Below are 25,331 nucleotides of genomic sequence, written 5' to 3' on the forward strand. Positions count from 1 at the left end.
TGACATGCCCCATGACTCAGACCTTGTCTAGTGGGTGGCTGAGCTAAGATTCACAATTCAAACACACTTGATCCTGGAAACCCGGGAGCCTCTATGACACCGCAAGTTTCTGTTTGGTGTCCCCACCAGCCATCGAGCTCTGAGGACTGAGAGTTTTCCTGGAAAAGCTCTTCTGCCTTCTTCCCACCCCAAGCTGGGTGTCACCTAAGCCCTGTCCCCATCTCTAAGCATCTGTCCTGTCATAGGCAGTCCTCACCCGTAGGTCCGTAGGTACCGTTGCTGGTTTTATTATGCTGCCCTTGAGCATCTCACCTCCTTTACCGGGTTCTGTCAGGGGCACCGTTAGGAACCAATGTCCCTGTGATTTTAGCCAGAGCCCCCAGGCTTGTCTTGTTGAAAATCCACCCTGCCATTTCTCCTGCGAGCCTTTTCTCTGGAAAAGGAAAACCCTGGGGCATTCTTCTGTCCATTAGAGGGCTTGCCCAGGAGAGAGAAACACTTAACAGCAACAGGAACAGTATGGAAGGGTAGGACACACATCCAGAGGCAGGGTGGCAGTGAGGTCCATTCCCTGAATGTGGCTTTCAGGGCAACTCCATGACAGAAACACAAGAGGCAACAACAAAGCTGGCATTCAAGGTGACACAGGATCAAAGCCAGGGTTCGTGTTAATTGGGATTTTACCTGCTAAGCCCTGGACATGCTTCACTCCATGTAAACATCAAAACAACCCAGTGAGGGCAGAATTTTCATACTCCCGTTATGTAGATGAGGAAACAGAAGCTTGGTAAGCTTGGGTCATTTGCTCAAGAGTTCGTGAGCCCGTCAGTTCCCAACCACATTGACACAGTACCCCTAAACAGGGGCTCTCAGAATCACCCATCCAGAGTTTGCTGATTTAAATTTTTTTTAATGTTGATTTATTTGTGAGAGAGACAGAATGCAAGTGGGTTAGGGGCAGAGACAGGGAGACACAGAATCCGAAGCAGGCTCCAGGCTCTGAGCTGTCAGCACAGAGCCCAATGTGGGGCTCGAACCCACAAGCCGCAAGATCATGACCTGAGCCAAAGTCGGATATCAACCGACTGAGCCACCCAGGCGCCCCCCAGAGTTTGCTGATTTAATAGGTCTAGGTGAGACCTGAGGATTTGCATTTATAACAAGTTCCCCAAGTGAGTTGGGAACTTGGACAACCACTGACTGCTCCAGAGGCTAGATGGCTAATGAATAGTCAGCTCAAAACCAACCCAAGGGCATGGCAAAGGGGATTTGTTTGCTTTAACATGTATCATCTTGCGTTTGGGGTGCCCTGGGCTGGTGGTAGCAGCAGCTGATGCTGACCTTGATCGTTTCTCTCATGGCTAGCTCCTGTGGAGAAGGCAGGGAGGTGGGCTCTACACTGTTGAGCCTTAAAAGGGCCCAAACGGGACTCCAGTGGGCTGATCCACCAGAGTGACGGGCTTCAGGGGTTCTGCCTAACGGCAGGTGAGGGCTGGAGGCCAAACCAAGGCAGACACAGCCAGCCGTGCCCTGGACCAGCGGTAGCCAAATGCTACTCCTCATTTTGTCCAATCCACAAAAATCTCAATTGTGCAGCCCCGGAGATTTGGTTCCCTTGTCTCAGGATCAAGAAGCAAACACACTTGCCCTGCCTGGTGCTCGTAGGGCACGCGGCCTTCTCCCCACCCCTGCCCCACACACAGCCTGGCAGGAGAGGGTGACACTTGGCAGGAGGGAGAAAAGGAAGGAGAAAGAAGCAGCAGCCTGGGGTGGTGAATGTGAGAGCTCAGAAGACCCCACCCCTTGTCCTCGGCAACTCCCGCTGTGTGTGGAGGCCTGGCAGAGGTTGAGTTGCAGGTGGTGGCAAGAGATTGAAATTCCCAGGAAAGGAACAGTAACCATTCTTTCCTGTGGGGCCGATTGCCTGTGTTCTGCTTTAGGTCAAGCTGACCCTGGGCTCTTAATGCGAACAGAGAGCCCGAAAGCAGATACACTGTATCTGCATGGGTTGTCCAGCTGGCGAAGGTGTCTTCTAAGGATGCTACACTCCGCATCTTCATTAATGGAGCAGTGTGAAATCCCGGAGCAGGGCCGTTGTAGGAGCTCCGGCTAAAAGCCTGTGTCGAAGAGTAATTGCTCTGTGACAGCCACGTGTTAACAGTTCCGGGGTTGCCTAAAACTCAGGTGGAAGCCTGGCAGCCGGAGCCACCGTGGGTCGCAGGGCAACGTCCAGCCAGAAGACATAAATGGTTTTCAAAAAGAGGTTTTAGTATATGAAACACGCCCTTGGATGGAGCCAGCTCTGTAGACTGGGAAGCAAAAGCCACAGTTCCATTTGTTTTATGCCCATCTGAGAGTCACAAAACTTTATTTATTTATTTCAGAGTGAGCAGGGGAGGGGCAGAGAGAAAGAGGGGGAGAGAGAGAATCCCGAGCAGGCTCTGTGTTCTCAGTGCAGAGCCTGGCACAGGGCTTGTTCCCAGGAACCGTGAGATCATGACGTGAGCGGAAATCATGAGGCAGACGCTTAACTGGCGGAGCCACCCAGGTGCCCCTCACAAAATTTTTAAATCAAGGTCTAGACAAAGCAAAACGAAACGAAGAAGAAGGAAAAGCAGAAGAAAAGAGGAAGAACTACACGTATAATTACAGAGTTTGCACCACCAACTGCTCGGATCGAGCAAAACATTTGATCTCCCAGATGAAGGGGAAACACTGGTGAAAAAGGAGCAACAGAGTCACAGTTTTAAACTGACAGAAAGGGAAAGAGCGGTCAGGACCCAGCAGGGAGAAGAGACATCCCCATTCACAGCAAGTCTTCCCTGTCTGGCCCAACTTGGGCCCAGGGGAAGAGCCCAGATTTCAGATTCCCAGGAGATAATGAACGGACACAGAGGTACTAGGAGTCTGATGCCCTAATTAGCTTCTTAGATCAGTGGCTTTTGGTCTTGGCTGACTATTAGAATTATCTGGGGATCATTTAAAATTCTTGACCCCAGACCAATCAAATTAAAGTTGCTGCAAACCAGGCATCAAACATTTGTATGAGCTCTTCAAGCTTTTCAGTGGGCAACCATGGCTGATAATCCCTGCTCTAAAATACTCTTGATGACTTTAAATTTCCTGGGTGATTGGCAGATTTTGATAACCTGTTTTATGCCCACTAGCCATGAAGTCGATTAAGATCTGGCTCCAAATCCTCATTGCCTGTTTCTGTTATTCTGTATTTTTGTTTAATTGAACTGATTTCTCACAATGAGCTTGAACTGGAGTCAAGTAAGTAATTTATACTTAAAAAATGAGTGAATACAATTGTGCAAGTATTTTCCAGTTCTCCCGGCATGTAATGTCTTCTAAGAATATGCTGACCTCGTATCTGACTTTTTTAACCACACATGCCTTTGCAGAATAAACTTCGACCCTAAAATACACCAGCAAGCCAAATGTTTCTTCTCCAATTTTCAGTCAGTTTCTTGATTTTTTATCTGTAGCCTCCAAAAAGAAAGAAAAAGAAACCTTTTTGGAAGACCTGCCACCTCTTCAAATAACTTCTTTTTCTCCCTTTGGGTACATGTGATAATGTGGCAATTCTGATTTTTTTTTTTTCTAAGAAAAAATTATACCAGACAGACAGGTCTTAGATAATTTTCCCCCCTTTACCACCAATCTCTTGTCCTATTTTTTTTTTAAAGTTCTTTTAGAAGTGCCTCTTCCAATCAAAGGAAGGCCATTTATTTCAAGATCTATAAATAGCTCTGGGTCTTTAAGATTCTTCTAGCACATTGTATTCTTCTCTCTGCAATCTTCATTTTCTTCCCAGTTTTCCCATTCCTACACACCCTGAGAAATCATTCCCTGTGGGGAAAGCTATGACAAATGCATCAGAACAAAAGGGACCATGCCAAATGCCCAGAGGGGTCTTGATTACTTAGTGGCAAATAGCCAAGTGTCTTCCCAGCCCAGGTGTAGATTTCAGCACTGTAAGTTGCTATACGTTCCTAGGTAAGTATACATGTCACAGGTCTGGAGAAAACACTGCTGTTAGAAATGTTGCCAGTGGCCACGGCCATAAGCCAGTAGACAGACTATCCTATCTCTGCCCTGAATTTCTAACGCATCTTAGGGATCTAAGATCTAACGCATCTTGTTTATTGCTAGTGGAGAGAATCAAATTAGGTTTTTAAAAAAAATCTCAATGGATTTATCTTACTTCTGTATTAATAATTTTTATCTTGATCTTATCTTGTAAACTATGTATATACTTCAGGGTGCCTGGGTGGCTCAGTAGGTGAAGCGTCTGACTCTTGGTTTCGGCTCAGGTCATGATCTCAGGCTCTTGTGATCGAGCCCCGAGTCAGGCTCCGTGATGGGTATGGAGCCTGCCTAAGAGTCTCTGTCTCTCTCTCTCTCTCTCTCTCTCTCTCTCTCTCCCTGTGCTGCTCACTTACACTCTCAAAAATAAATAAATAAAAATACATTTTTAAAAAACCATGCATACTTCACTATGCCTTAGCCATGCTTTCACACTTTCAACCACCTAATCTTTTCAAAACTTAAGATGGTTTTATTATATTTTTAGTGTTAGTTTTTATTTATTGTTTTGGTTTGAATTCAAGTTAGTTAATATACTGTGTGGTCTTGGCTTCAGGAGTAGAACCCAGTGATTCATCTCTTACATGTGACACCCAGTGCTCATCCCAACAAGTGCCCTCATCAATGCCCATCACCCATTTAATGCAGCCCCCTCCCCACCTCCCCTCCCGCAGCCCCGTTTGTTCTCTGTATTTAAGAATCTCTTATTGTTTGCCTCCCTCTGTTTTTATCTCATTTTTCCTTCCCTTCCGCTATGTTCATCTGGAGCTCTCAAACTCCACATAGGAGTGAAATCATATTACATGTACCTTTCTCTGACTGACTTCTTTCACTTAGCATAATACCCTCTAGTTCCACCCATGTTGTTGGCAAATGACAAGATTTCATTCTTTTTGATTGCCGAGTGGTATTCCATTGTATACACGTATATCCCACATCTTCTTTATCCATTCATCAGTTGATGGACATTTGGGCTCTTTCCATACTTTGGCTGTTGCTGATAGTGCTGCTATAAACATGGGGGTGCATGTGCCCCTTCAAGTCAGCATTTTTGTATCCTTTGAATAAATCCTAGTAGTGCAGTTGCTGGGTCCTAGGGTAGTTCTATTTTTAATTTTTTGAGGAACTCCATACAATTTTCCACAGGGACTGCACCAGTTAGCATTCCCACCAACTATGCAAAAGGATTCCCCTTTGCCCACATCCTTGATAACCACCTGATCTTTAGGAGTAGCTATTGACTGAGCAAAATATTTTGTTTCAGGGTTGAAATCAATGAATAATCTGGTAATATGTCTAAGAGAAAATTATCCTACAGGAATCATGTTCGTATCTCTATCTGACCCATCTTCTCTCCTTCCCAAGTCCAAGGTTCAATGATCCCATGGGAAAAGCCCTAGATTTGGGGGAATATTTGTGTTTTGGTCTGTTCCATGCTCTTTCTAAAGGTGTATTACTTTTTCAAAGAGGATTAAGAGTTCATTGTTGGGAAATTTTGTTCTGATTGTGTATAATAGGGTAGGGTTACTTATTTACCTCACTGTCTTCATTGTTGACCTGCCTCATGATGACTAACCAGTCTGAAGGATGGAGAGAACACAGATATAAACAGGCTTGAGATTTATCAGCCATCTCTCAGCCAGAGTGTTGAACATGTCAGTCCACCTCAAGCCCCGTGCTTGCATTCTAGAATTTTGTAACAGCATTTCTCAGGGAATTTGGAGTCTTCTGAATCCCCAATTCTGAGAAAAATTGATCAAGAAGTCAGGAAAATGGGAAATAAGTATTACAAATCTCCTTTGAGATGTAAAGCTTATCAAGTAACAGAAATGGTACTGGTTGGAAAGAAGCCAGTGACTTCAAGCTTCAAGCAAGAGCAGAAGCTGACAAGGAGAAAGGTTAAGGAGGACATTTCTGGGAACCCAGATGATCACAATCTAATCTGTTTCTCTTGTAGCTGTTGCCGTGTTTGTAAGTGGTGTCCCTGGCTCTGTCTGCTGCTAATGGTGAGTCATCCCTACAAATGAAATGAGCATTAATACGCTTAGGCACATAGTATGCTTTATACAAATCCGATGATGTTCCAAGAAATAATGAGTTTTACAAACAAATTAAGTTCTTAAATTGGCAATTTTGACATGTGATTCTGTGTAGCATCATTAATCTTGGTAGGAGATCTGAATGCTACATTATTGGAATACCATCTTATAACATTTGCTGGCATTTTTCCAGTGTTTGAATATTGCTACAAGCTACCGTTCTCTGTAAAGCCATGAAATTTAAAATTTCCTATTCTTCTTATTTATTCTTTTTTTTTTTTAATTTTTTTTTCAACATTTTTTATTTATTTTTGGGACAGAGAGAGACAGAGCATGAACGGGGGAGGGGCAGAGAGAGAGGGAGACACAGAATCGGAAACAGGCTCCAGGCTCTGAGCCATCAGCCCAGAGCCTGACGCGGGGCTCGAACTCACGGACCGCGAGATCGTGACCTGGCTGAAGCCGGACGCTTAACCGACTGCGCCACCCAGGCGCCCCTCTTCTTATTTATTCTTAAGTACCCAACAGATTTTTTCATAAGAGTGATGAAGGAGTATAAAGAATGTTGGAAGTATTTTAAGAAAAACCTGTGATTTCAGACATTCCAAGATTTCCAATTTCCAATTCCAGAAATTCTAATTTCTTCTTTTCAAGTCCTGCAGATGTTCAGGAATTTGAAGACCCTGCTCTCAATCTTATCTCCTAAATTCCTTGTAGAGTCTGGTGCCTGATCTCTGCCCCTGACCCGAGCTGCCTTCCTGTTAGGGTTGGGCTGCTGGACCAGCATTCTGGCAGATTCCCTTCAGTCCATTCTCTATACTGGAGCCAGAGAGACCTTAACAGTAATACAGACCTGTTCATTTCATCCCTTCACACAAGGCATTTTAGTGGATGCCCACATGAAAAGGTACTTGATTAGTAATTGGGGGAATCAAAGTTAAAACCCCACTTAGAGATGAGTACACACTTAACAGATAGGCAGGAAGGATAAAGTCCCAGGTCAGTGAGGCAGGGACAACATCTGGTTTTGACCCGCCATTTTCTTTATAAGCTTAACATAATGCCAGACAGTTAGTAGGTGCTCCATGCCCATTTGCGGATGGGTAACGGAATGAATAAATGAATGAGAATGACACATGCAGGAGGCTTCATGCCTGTACTACACCCAGGGCCCACACACCTGGCAAAAGAGAGGGTCCTGTGGGCGATGTCCAAAGTGGTGTTTCTTCTGCAAGGTGGACAGTCAAGATCCCTCTCTTTTTCACCAATGCCTTGGCTCCTGTTATAGCAGTGAAATTGACCCTCATGAGGCCAAATTTTCCCTTGTGGAACATGGAGAGACTGCACAACAGACCTGGCGCTTCTTCCCTCCTTCCTTCTGAAAAATTATTCAACTATATCAAATTACATAACAATCTATTCAAACATCACCTAACAGTAGCAATATCATTTCCTCCTGTTTTGCAGAATTGCAGTGGGACACAAGTGAGATAATGCACATAAAAGTGCTTCATAAAGCACAAAGCGTCATGCAACATTAATGTCTGACATTATAAAATTGGCCGCCTCTACTTTAAAAGCACATCCCTGTCCTCCTAACTTTGTGTCATAGGTCCTGGGCTCAGCCTTCAGCCAACTTGAAGAGATCCTCTTTCTATCTGGGAACCCCTTCGTTCCTGGTTCTCTCTGCCATGGTTTGGGCGCCCTATATTCTGGTACCTCAGTTACTTAATCAAGGCTCTCCTTATATCTGAGTGAAAATGTATTTTAGAATGAGACCCACCATGTTTTGAATTTTGACTTTGCAGCTTAGAATTTCCTTGACCCTTGACCAATTTCTTAACATTTCTGAACCTCGGTTTCTGCGTCTGTAAAACGGGAATGAAAATCTCTTCCTAACAAGGTTGTTGTGAGAATTGAATATAGCCCTTTGCTCAAAGTCGCATTCTGACTATCTGGTTCATAATGAGTTCCGTTCCATTTCCCTCTGAGTGATCTCAACTAATTGACAAGCTCGTCTTCACTAATAAAAGAGGGCAAAAATCAGATTCTCTTGGGTTAGATGAAAGGTAGGAATATCAGCTTGGATAAAATAGTTATTAGTCCTTTAATAAAGCAGAGAGTTAGATATGTGGTCACATAAGCCCATCAGCCTCTCCCAATGACCACTGAACCTTTTGGGCAATGGAAGGATTGGAATACCCAAGACAAGGAACTGACCAACTGAGCAGAGACTCTTGTCTGAAAGTATTTTCTGGGAACATGATGGTTTTCCAAGTCTCACAATCATGGCCAGCTAGAACTGGCTAATCCTAGCTTTGAGTGGACCACTTCACCACATTCTGGGAACCATGCCAACGATAACTGGATACCAGTTGGTCAACCCCAAATCACCTATTGCCTAAGCCTGGACTTTCAGTCTAAGGAATCAACATCTTGGACCAAGACTTGCAATAGGAGTGACCTTGTCGGAGGCTCACTGTGAGAGTTTGTGTAAGACCACCTCTCACTGGGTCCCAGTCTACTTACCTATACACTGAACAGTTGGGGCGTGCGCAGTCACAGGGCCCTCCCTAGTCTTGTGTCCTGTTGATCGATAGCGTAAGGCTCTGCCCATGGTAACTTATACCTCAGAATCAGAGAATATTTCCCTTGGTTTTAAATAAAAATCCTTCCTGCTTTCTTTGAAGTCTGTCCCTGTACTTCCTGTTCTTTGAATTGACAAGGAACGGTTTTTCACTGTTACCACTTTCCAGAACCATCCTGCTTCTGTTTTCTGATTTCTTCACACTCACATGGAAGTTTCCAGCCTCGGCTCTGTGATCATCGGGGTGCCTGCTGCCAGCACAGCAGATGTGAGGTCATCCCCCAAATGCTTTTATCCTGTGCCCCGTCTCCATCGCTTTCACACGAACAAGTATTAGGTACACAATATGCAAGTGTGCTTTTCTCCGCTCTGACTCAATAAACGAGTGAACTTCTGTGAACCAGAAGGTTCATAGTGAAGGTGGACTCTTCTGCCGTGTAGTGCTAATCTTAGAGACTCAAGAGGCTTTGGCTATAACATCCTCGCATCGGAAATTTCCCAGGATACTCCCAATTTCAAATATTACATCTTATTTCTAGTCAAGAGTTGTGAATTTCCATCCTGAAAATAGTCTTTGCAGAGAGGATTGAGAGCCGGAAAATGGTGATGCAATTGACCTATGTCAGAGATATAAGTGCTGAGGAAGATCCATGCCGGCTGGTCAGGGCAGGATCCTCCTAGGCAGGAAGAAAGTATGCAGGCTAGCAAGAGCCTTTTCTCACCATGCTATCATCCAACAAGGGGATGTGTATATATTTTTTTTTTTTTTTTGGTGTGGTTTTCCTGCCCTCTAGTGTCTCAGGGTGTTAAGAACCTGTTGAGCCTAAAAATGCGTTCTCACTCACCACCATCCATAGATTTTATAGGGTCATAGAACACAAACTATGAGAACTCAATGAAAAAAACATTAGAGATAATCTAGCACAGGGAGGATGAATCATTCTTTCAGTCAGTGATAGCATAAGTTCATCTTCTTGTATAATAATACTATAGTATTGTATAACGTTAATTACATTCTTTGTTACTGAAATTACATTAATTTCTCTCTTGTCCCCGAGGACATAAAATTACATCTTTTTTGACTGCAGAACCAGAATTTGTTATTTTTTTGTTTGCTTATTTATTTTTTTAATTAGAGTGTGCGCAAGCAGGGAAAGGAGGGAGAGGGAGAGGGACCATCTTAAGCAGACTCCGCGTTCAGTGTGGAGCCGGATGCGGGGCTCAATCTCATGACCATGAGATGATGTTCTGAGCCAAAATCAAGAGTCAGACACTCAACTGACTGACCAACCCAGGCGCCCCTCCAGAGCCATAGTTCTTAATTCAAACTGTGTAGCAAAGACTACCAGCTCCTCGTCATGTACAACTCCACTCTGAGTACTTTGCAGAGTTTGGCACGTGTTAGGTGTCCAATCAGTATTTGTTGAATTAATAAATGCATAAGTGGCAGAATATTTTGTCAAAATATTAATTGTGGTGTCTTTGTGATTCTCATTGTTGTACTCATTGTAAGCATTTTATTGAATGAGCATAATTTAGCAGGCTATGATCATGAAACAACTCTTTCCCAGCTACTGCCTTTTCAAACCTGCTTAGTGAGTAGTCGTTTTCCCCCCTACACATTGGTTAAATCAAGGGTAGGTCTCATCACTGTTGCGGTACTTTCCGATATAAAAACGACCTCTGGTCACTTTTAAACACAGTGATTTAATTTTCCAATCACTTGAAGGTGGATTCCTCCACTGTTGCGGTGCTAATCTTAGATAGGGGGATAGGATAATAATGAGGTACCAATTAATCTGTCAATTTGGCAAAGATAAAAGCATATAGTAGTGAATTTCTGCCCCTGGAAATATCAAAGTAGGTTATTTCAGATTGATCCTTTTCCCACACTTAGAAAGGCTAAAAAAAAAAACTGGAAGAATAATGTGTCTGAAAGTGTTAGAAGGTTAGAGAAACAATTAAAACTAGCAGATTCAAGGTTTCTAAGAGATAGGAAGCCAGAGAGGGGTGCCCAGCATTTGCAAAGCTCACTGCCCTCCCCCCACCAAAAAATTTGGAGATTGGAAATTTGTGACAAAGACTGAAAGATGAGCAGATAGCAGCAGAAGAGAGGGTAAGAGCCTGAGCAGGGATTTTATCAGTCTCCTGCAATTGAGGGAAAATTGGATTTCAGAGCTTGCTGAGGGGTGGGGGGCTGGCTGGTAAATATCCCAGAGTTTCCATTTTGACCCCCTCCCCCAAAGATTTCATACTGGATTAGGCCTCCCTTCACAAAGGATGAAGTTCAATCCATAACTGCATTAAGGTGACCTGCCCCGGCTCGCTGCCTGCCAGAAATAATAAGGAATCCTCTCTGGAGGAGCATACATCCTCTAGAGCCTCAAATGATATCTACGCTGTCTAAATACAAGCCTCATGGTCAAAATTAATCAGACCTAAAAGAATATAAAATAGGACCAAAAAAGAAAAAAGTCAACCAGACAATAGAAACAGACCGATGGGAGATCCAGATAGGGGAGTTATCAGATGGGGGTTTTAGCAGGGCCATGATTCAGAGATAAAAAACAAATGGAGATTTAGAGTAAATAACTATAAAACATAAAAAGAATATAATAGAAATTCTAGAACTGAAAATAAAATAGCTGAAATAAGGATTTGATAAAGTTAAACAGAGAGTTAATAAAGCAGAATAAAGATCAGAAGAAGATACCAAGACTGAAGCAGAGAAAGACAATAATAATGCTGGACAGAGGAAAGAGCACAGGAAACATATCATTTGAGTCCCAGAAACTGACATGGGAAAGAATGGATCAGAGGCAGTATTTGAAACGTCAGTCGCTGAGAATTTTCCAAAACTGATGGAAGAAACCAAACCACATATCCCACCCAGAAGCTCTCCACACACAAAGTAAGGTAAATACAAAGAAAATCACTACCTAAGTACGTCATAATAAAACTCATTTTAAAAATCAAAGGAAAAGGGTCTGGACAAATGTCCAGAAAAAAAAAAAGGGCAGGACAAAGGAATTGTGATATATTCACACTATGGAATGTTATACAGCGTAGGGATAAGCAGTTTAAAATCAGTTGCAAGAGCATTAAAAAAATCTCTATGAAAAATATTGAGTAAAAGAAGCCAGGCATAAAAAAGCATATGTATTAAGTCCATAAAAATCATGAAGCTAAAAAAAAGAAACAAAATAAGCCTGTATTTACAGTGAATGAAATCAGCAACGGTTAACTCTAGGACAGATAATAGTGACTGGAAGGTGAGAGGTAAAATGTGGTTAAATCTAAAAATGGTTGCATTAATCAATAATAATATGATTTTATGAGATTTAAATATGTTTGAGTATGCACACACATATCCACATATATGTGTTAAGATACAGTATTTTATTTTTATATGTATTATAGAGAGATATTCTAAAACTGTATATTAAAATAACAACAATATCCAATAGGCAGGACAGTTAAAATGGAGTTTAAATTCTCTAATTACTTTGCATTATCCAGGAAGTATAAAAAATACCACTTTAGGGACACCTGGGTGGCTCACTCAGTTGAGCGTCTGACCCTTAATTTAGGCTCAGGTTATGATCTTGCAGTTCGTGGAATAGAGATCATGTCGGGCTCTGTGCTGGCAGCATGGGGCCTGCTTGGGAGTCTCTCTCTCCCTCTCTCTTTCTGCCCCTCCCCTGCTCATGCTCTCTTTCTCTCTCAAATAAACATTAAAAAAATACCACTTTATAAGGAAATATTATGCTATATTTTAATATTTAGGATGATAAGTAGAAGGATAGCAAAAGCATATGTAACTAACAAGCAAATACAGGAGAAAAAAAATAAGATAAAAAATAGGTATCTCCAAAAGAAATGAGGATTAGAAAACAAGAGTATAGAATAGATGGGATAAATACAAACTCATAGAAAGATAGATTTAAGCCCAAATGTGTCAGCAATCACATGATGTGTAAATTCAACATCCCAATTAAATGACGAAGATTGTCAGACAGGTGAGAAATTTTTCAAAAGCTGTTTGCTGCTCACAAAAGACACACTTTAATATTCAAGGAAAAAGAAAGATTAAAGTAAAATGATGAAAACAGACAGGCCACGTAAACATTATTGCTATGGTATGAATATTTGTGTCCTACTGAAATTGATTATGTTGAAACCGTAACACCCAAGGATCATGGTGTCAGGAGGTCGGGCCTCTGGGAGGTGATAGGTATAAGGGTGGAGCCCTCATGAATGAGATTAGTGCCCTTGTAAATAAGGCTCCAGAGAACTCCCACCACATAAGGACATAGCAAGATGTCTGTCACCTGGAGGAGGGCCCTCGCTCAAGCCCTCAGGAGCTCTGATCTCAGACTTTCGGCCTCCAGCACTGTAAGCACGAAAATTCTGCCGTTGATAAGCTGCGCAGTCTACAGAAACACTACCGATGGTTACCTGACTTGCTCAAAGGCACACATCTAATGATCAGGGTCGCATCAGAATGTGCATCTTTTCTGACACCAAACTCGTTTTCTCTTTCCATTGGCTCATCTCCTTTCAGTGGTCTTACTGCCTACTCCATGTCAGGAAAGGGAGGTTTTGTAGGTGGAAAGGCTGGACATGATGTGCCTGGTCTGATCATCCCGTGACACTCCCGTGGAGTCAAGTGGGAGGGCACCTGCGTCCTGCAGCGGGCCGCCCTGTCCGGCCTGAGTCCCCTGCTCTTGTCTCAAAGCTCTCTCTGCAAAGGGCACATCTGATGCTCTCAGGGCACTATCGCTCTCTAAGTGGCAGATCTTAATGCTCCTAATTGTCATCCATTATATCATCATGACTTTTTTTGTGGAATTAAAATCCTTTTCGTGAAAGGGCAAAGAAAGTTCAGCTGCTTGACAGCATATCGCAAACTTCTTTACTGGGTTAGTTGGTTCTTTAAAATTTGCAGCCGTGACTCCAGAGTGACATTCATTATCTTTCCCGGAGGCAGTTTGTGGGGAGGATGTGGGAGTCACACAGTCACCTCTGCTGTTAGCGTTTTCATTTCATTTTTTAAATTTTATTTATTTTGTTACTGTATTTTTTTTCATTTGAAAATGAAAACTCCTGAATGGGGCGTCTGGGTGTCTCAGTCAGTTAAGCGTCTGACTTCAGCTCAGGCCGTAAACTCATGGTTCATGGGTTTGATCCCCGTGTCGGGTTCTGTGCTGACAGCTTGGAGCCTGGAGCTTGCTTCGGATTCTGTTTCTCTCTCTCTCTCTCTCAAAAATAAATAAACATTAAATACAGTGAAATGAAAACTGCTGAGCAGTGTGTCCTTAAGGGCAGGGGCGATAACTTATTAGCCTCCGTGGGGCTGGCACAGTGCCGGATACACTCCAGGCAATCGTTGAATACTTCTCAGATAAAATTCGTGTGTCTTCACCATTACATTTGTCAACCACTTTTGAATCTTCTGCCTTCAGATCTAGGAGGTAGCCCTCAGGCTTGATAGAATTGGAGTAAAACATATGTAGAATGGCAGAAAGAGAAATGTTATGGGGCGCCTGAGTGGCTCAGTCGGTTTAAGCGGCCGACTTCGGCTCAGGTCATGATCTCGCGGTCCGTGAGTTCCAGCCCCGCGTCGGCATCTGTGCTGACAGCTCAGAGCCCGGACCCTGTTTCAGATTCTGTGTCTTCCTCTCTCTCTGACCCTCCCCCGTTCATGCTCTGTCTCAAAAATAAATAAACGTTAAAAAAAAAAATTAAAAAAAAAAAAGAAAGAGAAATGTTATGTCCCTTCTTACAGGTGAGGAAACTGAGACACTGAAGTGCGGGATCCAAGAGCTACGCAGCAGAACCACAGCTGAGGCAGAGCTGGTGAGTGATGATCAGAAACCTTCTCTCTGCGCCTTCCTACCTGGACCCCTTCCTGGACCTCCTGGGTTGGTTCACACTTCTCCTCCTTCTGATCTTACCATGGCAGAAGTTACTCCTCTCTTAAGGCAGAGCTTGAGTTACGTGCAGCACTGAGGTGAAAGCCCTTCGTTCATCAATATCAAAGCAGGGACCAAAGTCAAGTGCCGTGAATTCTTTCTCATCTAAGTTCCCAGGCAGCATCTTTTTTGCCTGTGTCAAAAGAAGTGACTAGCATCACGTTCCACGGCCATTGTTTGTTGACCTGTTGATCTCCCCCCTCCCCATCCCATCCCTGCCATGGGGTGGCTGGAGGTTCCTGGAGAAACAGTGAGCAGTCATGGAGCGAGTTCAGACTCCGAAGTCACAGCCCAGCTCTGGGGCCTCGGCTGTGCTCTCTCCTTCAGTCAACACTGACTGCCAGGTGCCATGCCGTGTTTGGGCGTGCAGGTGTCATGACAATAAGACAAGCATGGTTGCTGTCCTTATGGAGCCTGCGAAGTTACATCTGGAAAATGGGCATTGGATGAATGAATAAAAGCACAGCTAATATTGATGAGTGCTTACCGTATTCTAGACACTGTGCCAAATACTTTTCGTGTGTGTATTTGAAGATGGGCCAGCAGGTGGCAGAGCTAGAGATTCAAACCATATTCACATCTGTCTGACTCTAAAGCCCAAAGCGATGAATGAGGAGTAGATAGAAAATACCACCAAGGTCTGGCACTTAGTAGGCAGCATGGCTGAGTGTGGTGAATCCAGATTGTAATCAGAATAGGGCTTGTGTCCTGCCTCCGCCCCCTCTATGATGATGGACCATAGGGGTGAGGCCACATTAAGCTCCGGCGGGGTGGGAGGCAGGGCCAGGGTCAAGTCAGGCAGCTTCACTGCTTTATCTTTAGCCAAAAAAGGTAGTAGAATCCACTTACGCTAACCTGACTTATAACATCCTGGGATGCTCCCACATGGATCGTGAACCTTGAAAACCCAGTGCTCAGTGAAATAAGCCAGACTCAACAGGACAAATATTATGTGATACCACTCATATGAGGTACCTAGAATAGTCAAAGAGAAAGGAAGTAGAATAGAGATTACTGGGGACTGGGGGGAGGGGAAAAGGAGGACCTAATCTTTCACGAGTACAGAGTTTCTGTCTAGGATGATGAACACATTCTGGAAGTCGACTGTGGCAATGGTTGCCTGGCACTGTGAATGGACTTCTGCCATTGAGTCTTTCCCTTTAAAAATGGCCCAAAGTGGTAAATTTTACGTTCTGTGTATTTACCATAAAATATAAATAACTTGTTTAATTAAAAAAATAAACATCCTCGGAAGCCACGCTCTGTTGCAGAAGCTTAGAAAATAGTCTGAGGGGGCAGAACTGCAAGATACAAATGAGGAAATCATTTCACGAGACACGCTGTGGCTGATTAATTATTGATACCCCTCTCGCCACTAATAATGACATCTTCTCGTGTATATTGAGGCTTTGCTTTGTGTACTCGGCTACCACCAGGAGGGAGGCTGTTCTGTCCGTTGGACACAAAAGACAGCTTCACTGCTTTCCTGTGGCTCCACAGCCAGTGGGCGGGAGGGTCTGGATTTGAGCTCAGGTCCCAGATGTAACCGTCCCAGCGGGCAATGCTTCCTGAGGCTCCTCCTTGGGAAAAGTGCCCTCAATCCAAGCAGATCCTGACTTGCTTAGTTGAGATTTGCGCAATTAAGATAACAGGAAGGTTCTAATCAAATCCATATGCTTTGGGGGCCAATCAGATCTTCCGCTAACCAGAACTCTCCACAAATAATGGTGCACCTGAAATGGGCTTCCTTAGGTGGAAGGGGAAGCCTACTTTTTATCAAATGATCTCACCTGAAGCAGTCCCTGTCCCCTTCCCAGAGGAGCAAGCATGTGCATGAGGCCAGGCTGTGTGTCTCAGGCAGCTGACATTCCTTCTAAGGCCCCCTACTGCTCCAAGGAGACCAAACAGCAATGTCTGTCCTTTGTCCTAACACAGGGCTTCTCCAGACATTACCATTTGCTCCCTGAGGGGGCACACAGATGCTCACATTGCCCCTGGCCCAGGGAAGACCTCCCTGGGGAGAGGTCAGTTAAGTCAAGTACTTAGCTCCCCTTGGTTGTTCATCTTTCTCCTCCTCTGCTACCCTGCTATACTGCTGATATTGTGATTCAAGAACGACCCACACTGGATTAAAGAGGGGAGTGATTCCTCTCCAAGACCCGCCTCATTTCTCTGTCTTACTGCACATGGAAGGGTGCGGGGCCCCAGGAGACATTTGAATGAATGAAAAAAAAAATGAAGTGTTACCAGTGGGCAGTGAGTGCCCTGGCCCAGAGAGGCAGGGGGAGGGGATTCTTACGACGGTGGCCCTTGGAAGATCTCCCCGTGGCTGTCCCAAGGAATGTCTCAGTGCGGGACTTAGCAGGCGTGTCTCAGAGCAGTGTGCCACACTTGGAATGCCTTGGCCATGGGAATGGACTCAGAACTCCCACACGGTGATGCTCCAGTCTGCCTTTGTGGGGCGGCGTGTAATGGGAGTCAGCTCGGGAGCCAGAAAGCGGTCCTGCCTCCGCGCGAGAGAAAACAGTGGCGCTGTTAGCCGTGGGTCACAGGAAGGTCACCCGCAGCAGGGAACAAGACCGTGCTTAGCCTGTCATGAGCATTCAGTAAATGCTAGTCGTGATTTTTCTCCTGGATATTATGAAGGAGGCAGGGTGTTCTCTGCCAGATAAGAAAGGACCTACTCCCTGTTAGCCCCAGTTCCATAAACAATGGTCAGCAAGTTCTGAATAAATTCACTTTTAGAGTAACCTTTTTTTTTTGTTTACTGGTGTTGTCCATTTTGTACTTTTACTTAGAAAGTGAATTACAAAGGCAACGTTTGTTACAGAGAAAGTAACTACAGCGAAGTGCAGCATCACAGAAAGTAGCTCGCGAAAAATCCTATCGCCAAAACAAATTCAACATTGTTGTCATAATTCCATCCAGGTTCTGTTTTCTTCTGTGATTTGTATTTATTTCTGATTTTTTAAGTAACACATTGTATTCCAAACCCAGCAAAAAGACAAAAGAAGGACAAAAGCAGGGGACACATTTAAATTGTGTCAGCTGAAGAGAACTTAGCAAAGTTACTGTTGGTGAGGGCATGGGCAGGATGTGAGGGTGCCGGGGACCCCAGGGGTCCGGTAACCTGGGCTGCCATTGCCACTGCCATTCACAGCCTAAGGGTGGGGTGAGGGAGAAACAATGTTCAGACCCAAGACAGCCAGCTAGCGAGCTGCATGGGGAGGGCCCCTCGTCAGGAAGAGTGTGTGATGGGACAGCATGGGATGGGTGTGTATACTTGTCCTTCATCTTCACTCTCCCTGCTGGAGGCCCCTGGAAACCAGGGAGAGTGGTTACCCCTCAGGGCGGTCGGCCTCCCCAAGCACAGGACGGACAGGTGGACAAGGGTAGAGGGACAATCTGGAGGGGCAAACAGAAGACCTCCAACCCACAGAGGAGCACATTCCTGAGGTCTAAATATTCAAACATTACAGGTAACGCTACCCTTCCCCCTGAAGAGGTGACCGTTGGTTTAAGTTTGGTATGGATCCTTCCAGACGTTTTTCTATGCGTAGTTACCTGAATGATATATGCCCTCATAAAGTATGCAGTTTTGTTCTGCCCATGTGGGTGTGTGTATTTTTTAAACGGTATGATATAGTGTGCATGGTTAAACAACTTGCTTTTGTACTCAGCAATATTTTTTGGACTCTGTATGTCAGCTCACGTACCCTAGTATTTTAACCCCTGCAAGGTGTTTCGCAGCATGGTCCGTGGAGGGCCGTCTCCCAATATCTTAGTTGTTGCTCTTTTCTGGGGACCTGACAGCATTGTAGTTGCCCACTCGATTTAACTCAGGTGTGCCAGCATAATTTCCTTTGAGCAAGGGCATTTAAACCAAATTCCCACGTGTCACTTCCATGCAAAAGCTTTTTAAGAGCCAAGGAGAGCCTCACCATCTCTCTTCCTTTGCCTTGGGAACTAGAGATGTTTTAGACCAGCTCTGTCCAATAAAAATGTAGTAAAAGCTGGTCTATAATTTTAAATGTTCTAGAAGCCACATTTTTTTTAAATTTAAAAATCAAGTAAAATTAACTTCATAATGAATTTTTTTTTACCCAGTATATGTAAACGTTCTCATTTCAACATGCAATCAAGATTGAAATTAATTGAGATATTTGACATTTTTAATCCTCAGCCTTTGAAATACAGTGTGTAATTTACACTTACAGTGTATATCTGTTCCAACCAGCCACGTCCCCAGCGCTTAGTGGCCACATGTGGCTAGCAGCTACCACATGGTTCTACCTGGATCTCAGGGTGCCACAGAGCTGAATCCACAGCGAAAGTGTGTCAGGCATACAGTGTCAGTGAGAGAGAAGCCTTTTCTCTTTCCTTAAGGCATCAGGATAGCACTGTTGTTTGCCCCCCCCCCCCCCCCCCCCCGGTCTATCCAGACACACCTGTCGTAACTCATTTGATCATTTCCTCGTGGGTGGACGTCCAAGTTTTTTCCAGTTTTTCACTGTTATAAAAAATGTGTTGATAAATATCCTTATGTGCATTTCTTGTGTTCACACGCAAGTTTTTTTTTCCCCTGAGGTAATCACTCAAGAATGAAATCATATGTACACTTTTTGTTTAACAAATCTATCTAAAAGGCTGTCCGGGTTGACTTTACAAATTTTCACTTGTATCCGCAGTGTATGAAAGTACTCTTTTACCTCCTTACTAACACTTGATGTCATTTTTTCATTTCAAAGTTTTTTTTTTTATTTTTTGTATTTACATCCCTGATATTATATTTTTTTAATTGTTTTTTTTAACGTTTGTTTATTTTTGAGACAGAGAGAGACAGAGCATGAACGGGGGAGGGTCAGAGAGAGGGAGACACAGAATCTGAAACAGGCTCCAGGCTCTGAGCCATCAGCACAGAGCCTGACGCGGGGCTTGAACTCATGAACCGCGAGATCATGACCTGGGCCGAAGTCGGACGCTTAACTGACTGAGCCACCCAGGTGCCCCCTTGATACTATATTTAACACGATATACAGCCTGTTCTTTTTAACGTCATAAATACCTTAATCTAATAAACCTTTTTATAAACCTTGATTTTCAGAGGTAAGTGTAAACACATGGTATGGATATACTGAGTTTATCAAACCATTTCCTTAGTTTTCTGGACATTTGGATTTCTCACCTGAATTATACTTAACACCATAGTGAACATCTTTGTACATTGAACTTTTCCACACTTCACTTATTTGTCTTTGGGATAAATTCTAAAAGTGTAATTGTTGGGTCAAAGGATTAGCCTATTTTGGTTAAGGTCCTTGATATTTGCAAGCAGATCCCCCCCCCCATTTATATCAATTACACTCCTTTAGGGAAGTTTCAAATTTGTATATGACATATCCCTGACATAGTTCCCATGTGCAGAGGCTTTTAGATCCATTCTTGCATCTAGTGCTCATAAGGGTCTTGTGAGATTAACAAAAAGAAAACGACCTGTCCAGAGTCACATGGCAGATAAGGAGACAATGCAGGCACCTGAACTCAGCTTTGGACCACAAATGTAGGCATTTTTTTTTTTTTTGATATATCCTGTCTCTTTCACACTGCCCATGGAAAAACAGCCTTCTCTTTGATCCCTACTTCAGCCACAACTCTTGGCCCTAAATAACTTACTAATTTAGGTCTCTGAGTAGAGAGAATCTCAGCAATGGCTTCTTTCTATACGAAGACCTCCTCGGTGCCTAAAAAAGGGAGTGTCAAGCTGTACCTCCAAGGTGCCAGGAGAGGGCACTGCTGGCCCACAGTCTGCTTCAGAAACCAAGAGAAAGCTCTCGGGGAGGAGGCTGACAGTTTTTGAAATGGTTTCCCTAGGAGAGTGAGAGACCTTTTACTGAAGGAATATTAAGCTGCTGTTGGGCGTACAGAGCTGTTTTCCAATGAGACTCGCTGGGGCTCTCTATTCAGGTGATTTATGCACACAAACGAATCACCTTGTTTCAAAATGAAAGTGGATCCATCATAAAATGTTGAACTGTTGCAAGTGGAAACCATGGCGTGGATTTCTTAGTGTACTTCTTAGAATTGCAGACAACAGTGATCTGCAAACGGGGAAATAAGGCCAAACGCAAAATTTGCTCTTAGTGTTTCATGGGGTTCAGTGTGTCAGAAAAGATCAGACACTGTCCCTTGACATTTTCACGTGTTGTTCCTTGGACGCTGTTGAAGTGCTCTAAGTGTTAGCTGAAAGGTTGCTTTGTGCCCTCCGAGGAGGCACAGACATCCCTCCCCTGCTGGGGTCTGAGTTCCTTTCTTGCCTGGACCTTGACCATAGTATCCTGATTGGTTTTTCTTCCCCCGCTGCCACATCTCCAGGCCCCTGTGCCCACCCTGACTTCCTCGCCCCTACTCCTCAGCCTGAATGAACTTTCCATAAAAGGATTTGGTCTCACCACTCGCCTCCTGAAAACCCCTAGCAGTTTCCCACTAGGTGTAAGATAAAAGCCTTCCCATGTCATATGGGACCTTCAAACCCAGGCCTCCCCCTGCTCTCCCCACCTCGTTTTATGCCGGTCTTCCTGTGCCCTCTCCCCCTACCGTGCACTGCTCACGCTGAACTTGTGTCCTCCAAGGATGCTTTAGCTCCTTAACATTTCCACAGCTGTGTTTCTGCTCCTCCCTCTGCCTGGCAAATTCTTCCCCATTGTGTTCAACCCACCCTCCACATTTCTGCTCCTTCTTCCAAATGTAGGCAACAAGTCACCTCTTCCTGCCCTCTTTTCTCAGTATTCAGATAGTCCCTCCTCTGTTGGTTCTGCCATGGGTGACTGTAGGTCCCTGTCGTCTTGTCATTTCTCATTTTGTTTGTCCATCAGTTCCTCTGTACAGAGAGCTTCTACAGGAAAGAGACCATATCTCATTCTTCATTTTATTTCCAAATCCAAGCTTATGCCTGGTATGTAATAGACTCTCAATAAGCCATTATTATCACTAATTACATTTGTATTTGGATAGAGAGGCATTGCATGAACTTCAGTCATCTGGCAACATGCCGTGTCTACCGTTCTAAAAATGTTTGACGTTCCGAGTGGTCGTGATTTATAATTTTACAATTCATGCTGAAGACGATGCTTGTTTATGCTTACTTTCATTTCTTTCTTCTTCCGGATGATTTTATTTGGAAAGAGGGTACCAGATGCTAGAATTTGGGTCAAGGCCAGCATAGGTTTCTTAAAAGCGATGGAATTTCAATGAAAGGAGAGATTTTCTAATGGGTAAGAGGGAAAAGAGGCTCTGAGGATTTGGCAGAGGAAGGCAGCAAGACCAAGTGGAGATGGAATCAAGGATCCTTGAGCGCAGGGCCGCCACACTGTAGGTAGGGAGGTGGGAGAGGACAGCAGTGAATGAGGGAGGAGAGAGAGGCATGAGTTTGGCCATTGACTCGTCCTCCTCCAACTTCCATTTCTGCTCCCAGTAACAGGAATTAACATTGGTAATTGGTAAAAGGTTAATTGCCAGGTTTCTACCAACTCCCTGTATTCTTCCAGAGGAGTTCTGAATGATCTTGGGATGTGGAAAGTCACTAAAGGGAAACTTCTTCACCCAGAGATCTGTGGAGCTTCTTACTTTATGCTGTACGCTATTTTAATGAATCTTGAAACTCTTTGTAGGAGTCCTGTATCCACACGGAGAGTCATAGCCAGCAGCCTCTACAACCACATGTGTGCATGTGCATGCACGTGCACATGCACACACACTAACGTGGGGTTTCACACACCGGCCGTCCCACCTGGGGGATGGCTTCACTTTCCTATTGATGGATGGACCTCTTGGGTCGACAGGGACCATCTGTCTCCCAAATAGCATTTCTAGTGCTTCAGTCACAACTCCAATAATCACTTCCCCCAAACACATTAGTAGGAAATGATGTTAAAAATAATTAAGCGTAACTAGTCACTGCATTAGAAATTGATGGTATCTATGTTTTGTAAATTAGAGACATGTAGGAGAAAATGATCATTCTCGCAACTCATTGCTGCGGGACGATCTTGCCATTGTTGCATAGAATTCATCCCAGTTAGAGGAATATTTGAGAACTTGGTGTTTCAAAGGAAAGAAGTGAAGAGTATGATGTACTCCAGTAGAAACCAGGTGTCCCAACTATGAGCCCTGTGCGATCATGCTCTATCCCCAGGAAGAGAATCGGTGGGATATTTTTGTAGAAGGGGACTTGTCAGGCAAAGCATTTGGAGCCTGACAGAATTGCCTTTGAAAAATGATACAACGACTTAAAAGCTAGATAATTTTCCGTAAGTCATATAACCTTTCTGAATCCATATCCTAATACAAGAGTTCTAAGAATTTAATTAGGTGACACATAGGGAGCGCCTGACACATTGTCTGGCGTGTGGATCCCGATTTTATCTATTGATTCTCTTCGCTCCTTCAGAGTCTTCAACATTCACACTGACGATCCGTTTGACATCCTGACCTCATGATCCGAAACAGGGAACACTCTGTGCTCCATTGTCAAACATAACGGAAAGACTTTGTTTTGTGCTGTAACATGCTCTAAGCACCCTCTTGTCCTCTTGCTAACTGAACTTTGAACGCTGCAGTTCCCCTTGGCTTCCTGCGTAATTGCAAGTATACCTTTGATCCACCCTAATGTTTTTGCCTCTCGCAGAGCCTGTGGTAGCCCCCATGACAGCCTCAAGCAATGTTGGCTGAACCACAGGGAAGGGGCAGCAGGCAGCTACCTATGTGGAAATAAGTCCCATATTGCCTGGCATCCATGTGGTCATTCCTGGTTTACTCCCTTGGGTTAAGTAGTGCAAGGCCCAAGACTGGCATCTTTGTTCAGCTCAGTGGACAAGCCCTGGAGGAAAGGCAAAGGAGGAAGGTTGAATTGGGGCCATAGCCACCTTCTCACTGACAGACACAGACTGTCACGGTCTCAACAAACTTCTGCTTACCCTGCCTTCCCATCTAGAACATTCTTAAATCCCCTCTGTAGTTCTCGAGATCGTAACCATCCTGTAGACTTCACTTGCCATCCCACCTCCCCTGGAAGCGTGTGTCACTACCCCAACCTGTTTCATTCCCTGCCTCCCTTCATCACATATGGCCCTAGGTTACTGCCATGACTCAGTTGTGTTCGAGAAGCGAGGCTCTGAAATCAGACAGAATAGATCTGAACCTTGGCTCTTCCACTCATTAGCTATGTGATCTTTAGGAAATGGCTCATCTTTTCTAAGGAGGAGTTTCCTCCTTTGTAAAAGGGATACCAATAACACGTATCTCATAAGAGTGCTATGAAGATTAAATAAGATAATCCATAAAGAACAAAGAAAACTACCTTGAACGTAGTTAAGTGTTTAATAAACATTTTCTAAATTACTTAACATTTTTCAGTGTAAATTCCTGTTGGACAAGATTGATGATCTATCCATCCATCCTTCCATCCACCTAACAAACTCTTGGGACTCAGAGATGAACCAGACCCAATCTGTGCCCTCAGGGAGCTGGCAGTCTTACCAGGGAAGCAGAATGCAAACAAGTTCATTATGATGTGATATATCTGAAAGGCTTATGGCTTGCCAGCTTGGAACCTGTCAGTCTTCCCTGTCGATATGACAGTTAAGACAGCACATCCTCATTTGGCTGCAGTGTGCTGTCCCTTCATGGCTCCTGGCTGCTCATTGAAGCCTCTTGGTACAGGAGAGAAAGTTGGAAGCTGTGGCTACACAGATCTGGAGGGACCTGTGCTGTATTGTGATTTCAGTGCTACAATAACCTCCTCTTTTGCCACACGGGCAATTGAACAGCTTGTAATGCAGACTGCTTGAGCATCTAGGAACTTTGCCAGAATTCCAATCCATCGAAACCATTTATTCCAAACTGAGGGTCAGTGGACCAATCCTGGACTTGATTCTAGAGCCAGACAGCAAAGGATACGGGTCACCTGATGACCCCTCGACCCCTTCCATCCAACAACTCTGTCTTAACCATCCCAAGCAAGGAATAAAATAAGTCCTGTCTTTGGAAGATTTTCAGGGGAGTCAGTTCCCCGGTGGCGGGGGAGGGGGGTGTGCTTCTAATATGACATTAATCATAAAACCTCTGAATCATCATACAAAGCTGTGGGAGCATATGAATATAGGAATAGTATCCAATTAGCTTGGGAGATTACAATAGCCTGTGAGCTTGGCCTTAGGGCTGTGGTTGTTATATAAACCTTCTGGTCTCTGGTGCCTGCAGACCTAAAGCTGATGGGACGACATGTGGTCTTTAGGGTCCAGTGGAGAGTATGCACAGCTCTGCACAGTCCCCATGACCAGCAATAAAAAGCTATATCCTAAATTACCTCTGTGCCTTTTCACATAGTGTTCTTTCCAACTGGCACCTTCGCCCACCTGGAGGGTCTGCTATTCTGGAGAAACATCGCTCATATGTCCTGTCTTGTGAATTTTTCCTGAACACACCATCAGTCATTCTATGCTTCTAGTTCGTTCAGTAAACGTTTCTGAGACTCTCTTGTTACTTATATGTGCGTATGTCACTACATTTTATGATTTGTGTACATGTCTCGATTAGACTTGAACTTCCCAAAGGCAAGGACATGTCTGTTTCCCTATTCCA

The 25,331-nt window shown here is 44.1% G+C and overlaps 1 long non-coding RNA gene across 1 annotated transcript in view; it reads left to right on the forward strand.

Annotated features, from left to right (window-relative positions):
- Nucleotides 1-25,331, forward strand: part of LOC124515941 (uncharacterized) — a 252,499-nt gene that overhangs the window by 70,127 nt on the left and 157,041 nt on the right. The window contains exons 6-7 of the long non-coding RNA XR_006962935.1: nucleotides 6,050-6,098; nucleotides 14,507-14,577. This is a non-coding gene — a long non-coding RNA (uncharacterized LOC124515941). The remainder of the gene's footprint in view (nucleotides 1-6,049; nucleotides 6,099-14,506; nucleotides 14,578-25,331) is intronic.

The sequence above is a fragment of the Lynx rufus genome, unplaced genomic scaffold (genome assembly GCF_022079265.1).
Source record: "Lynx rufus isolate CCGP_SWC_20201006 ecotype Redwood Valley unplaced genomic scaffold, mLynRuf1.p SCAF_1, whole genome shotgun sequence".
Classification (NCBI taxonomy): Eukaryota; Metazoa; Chordata; class Mammalia; order Carnivora; family Felidae; genus Lynx; species Lynx rufus.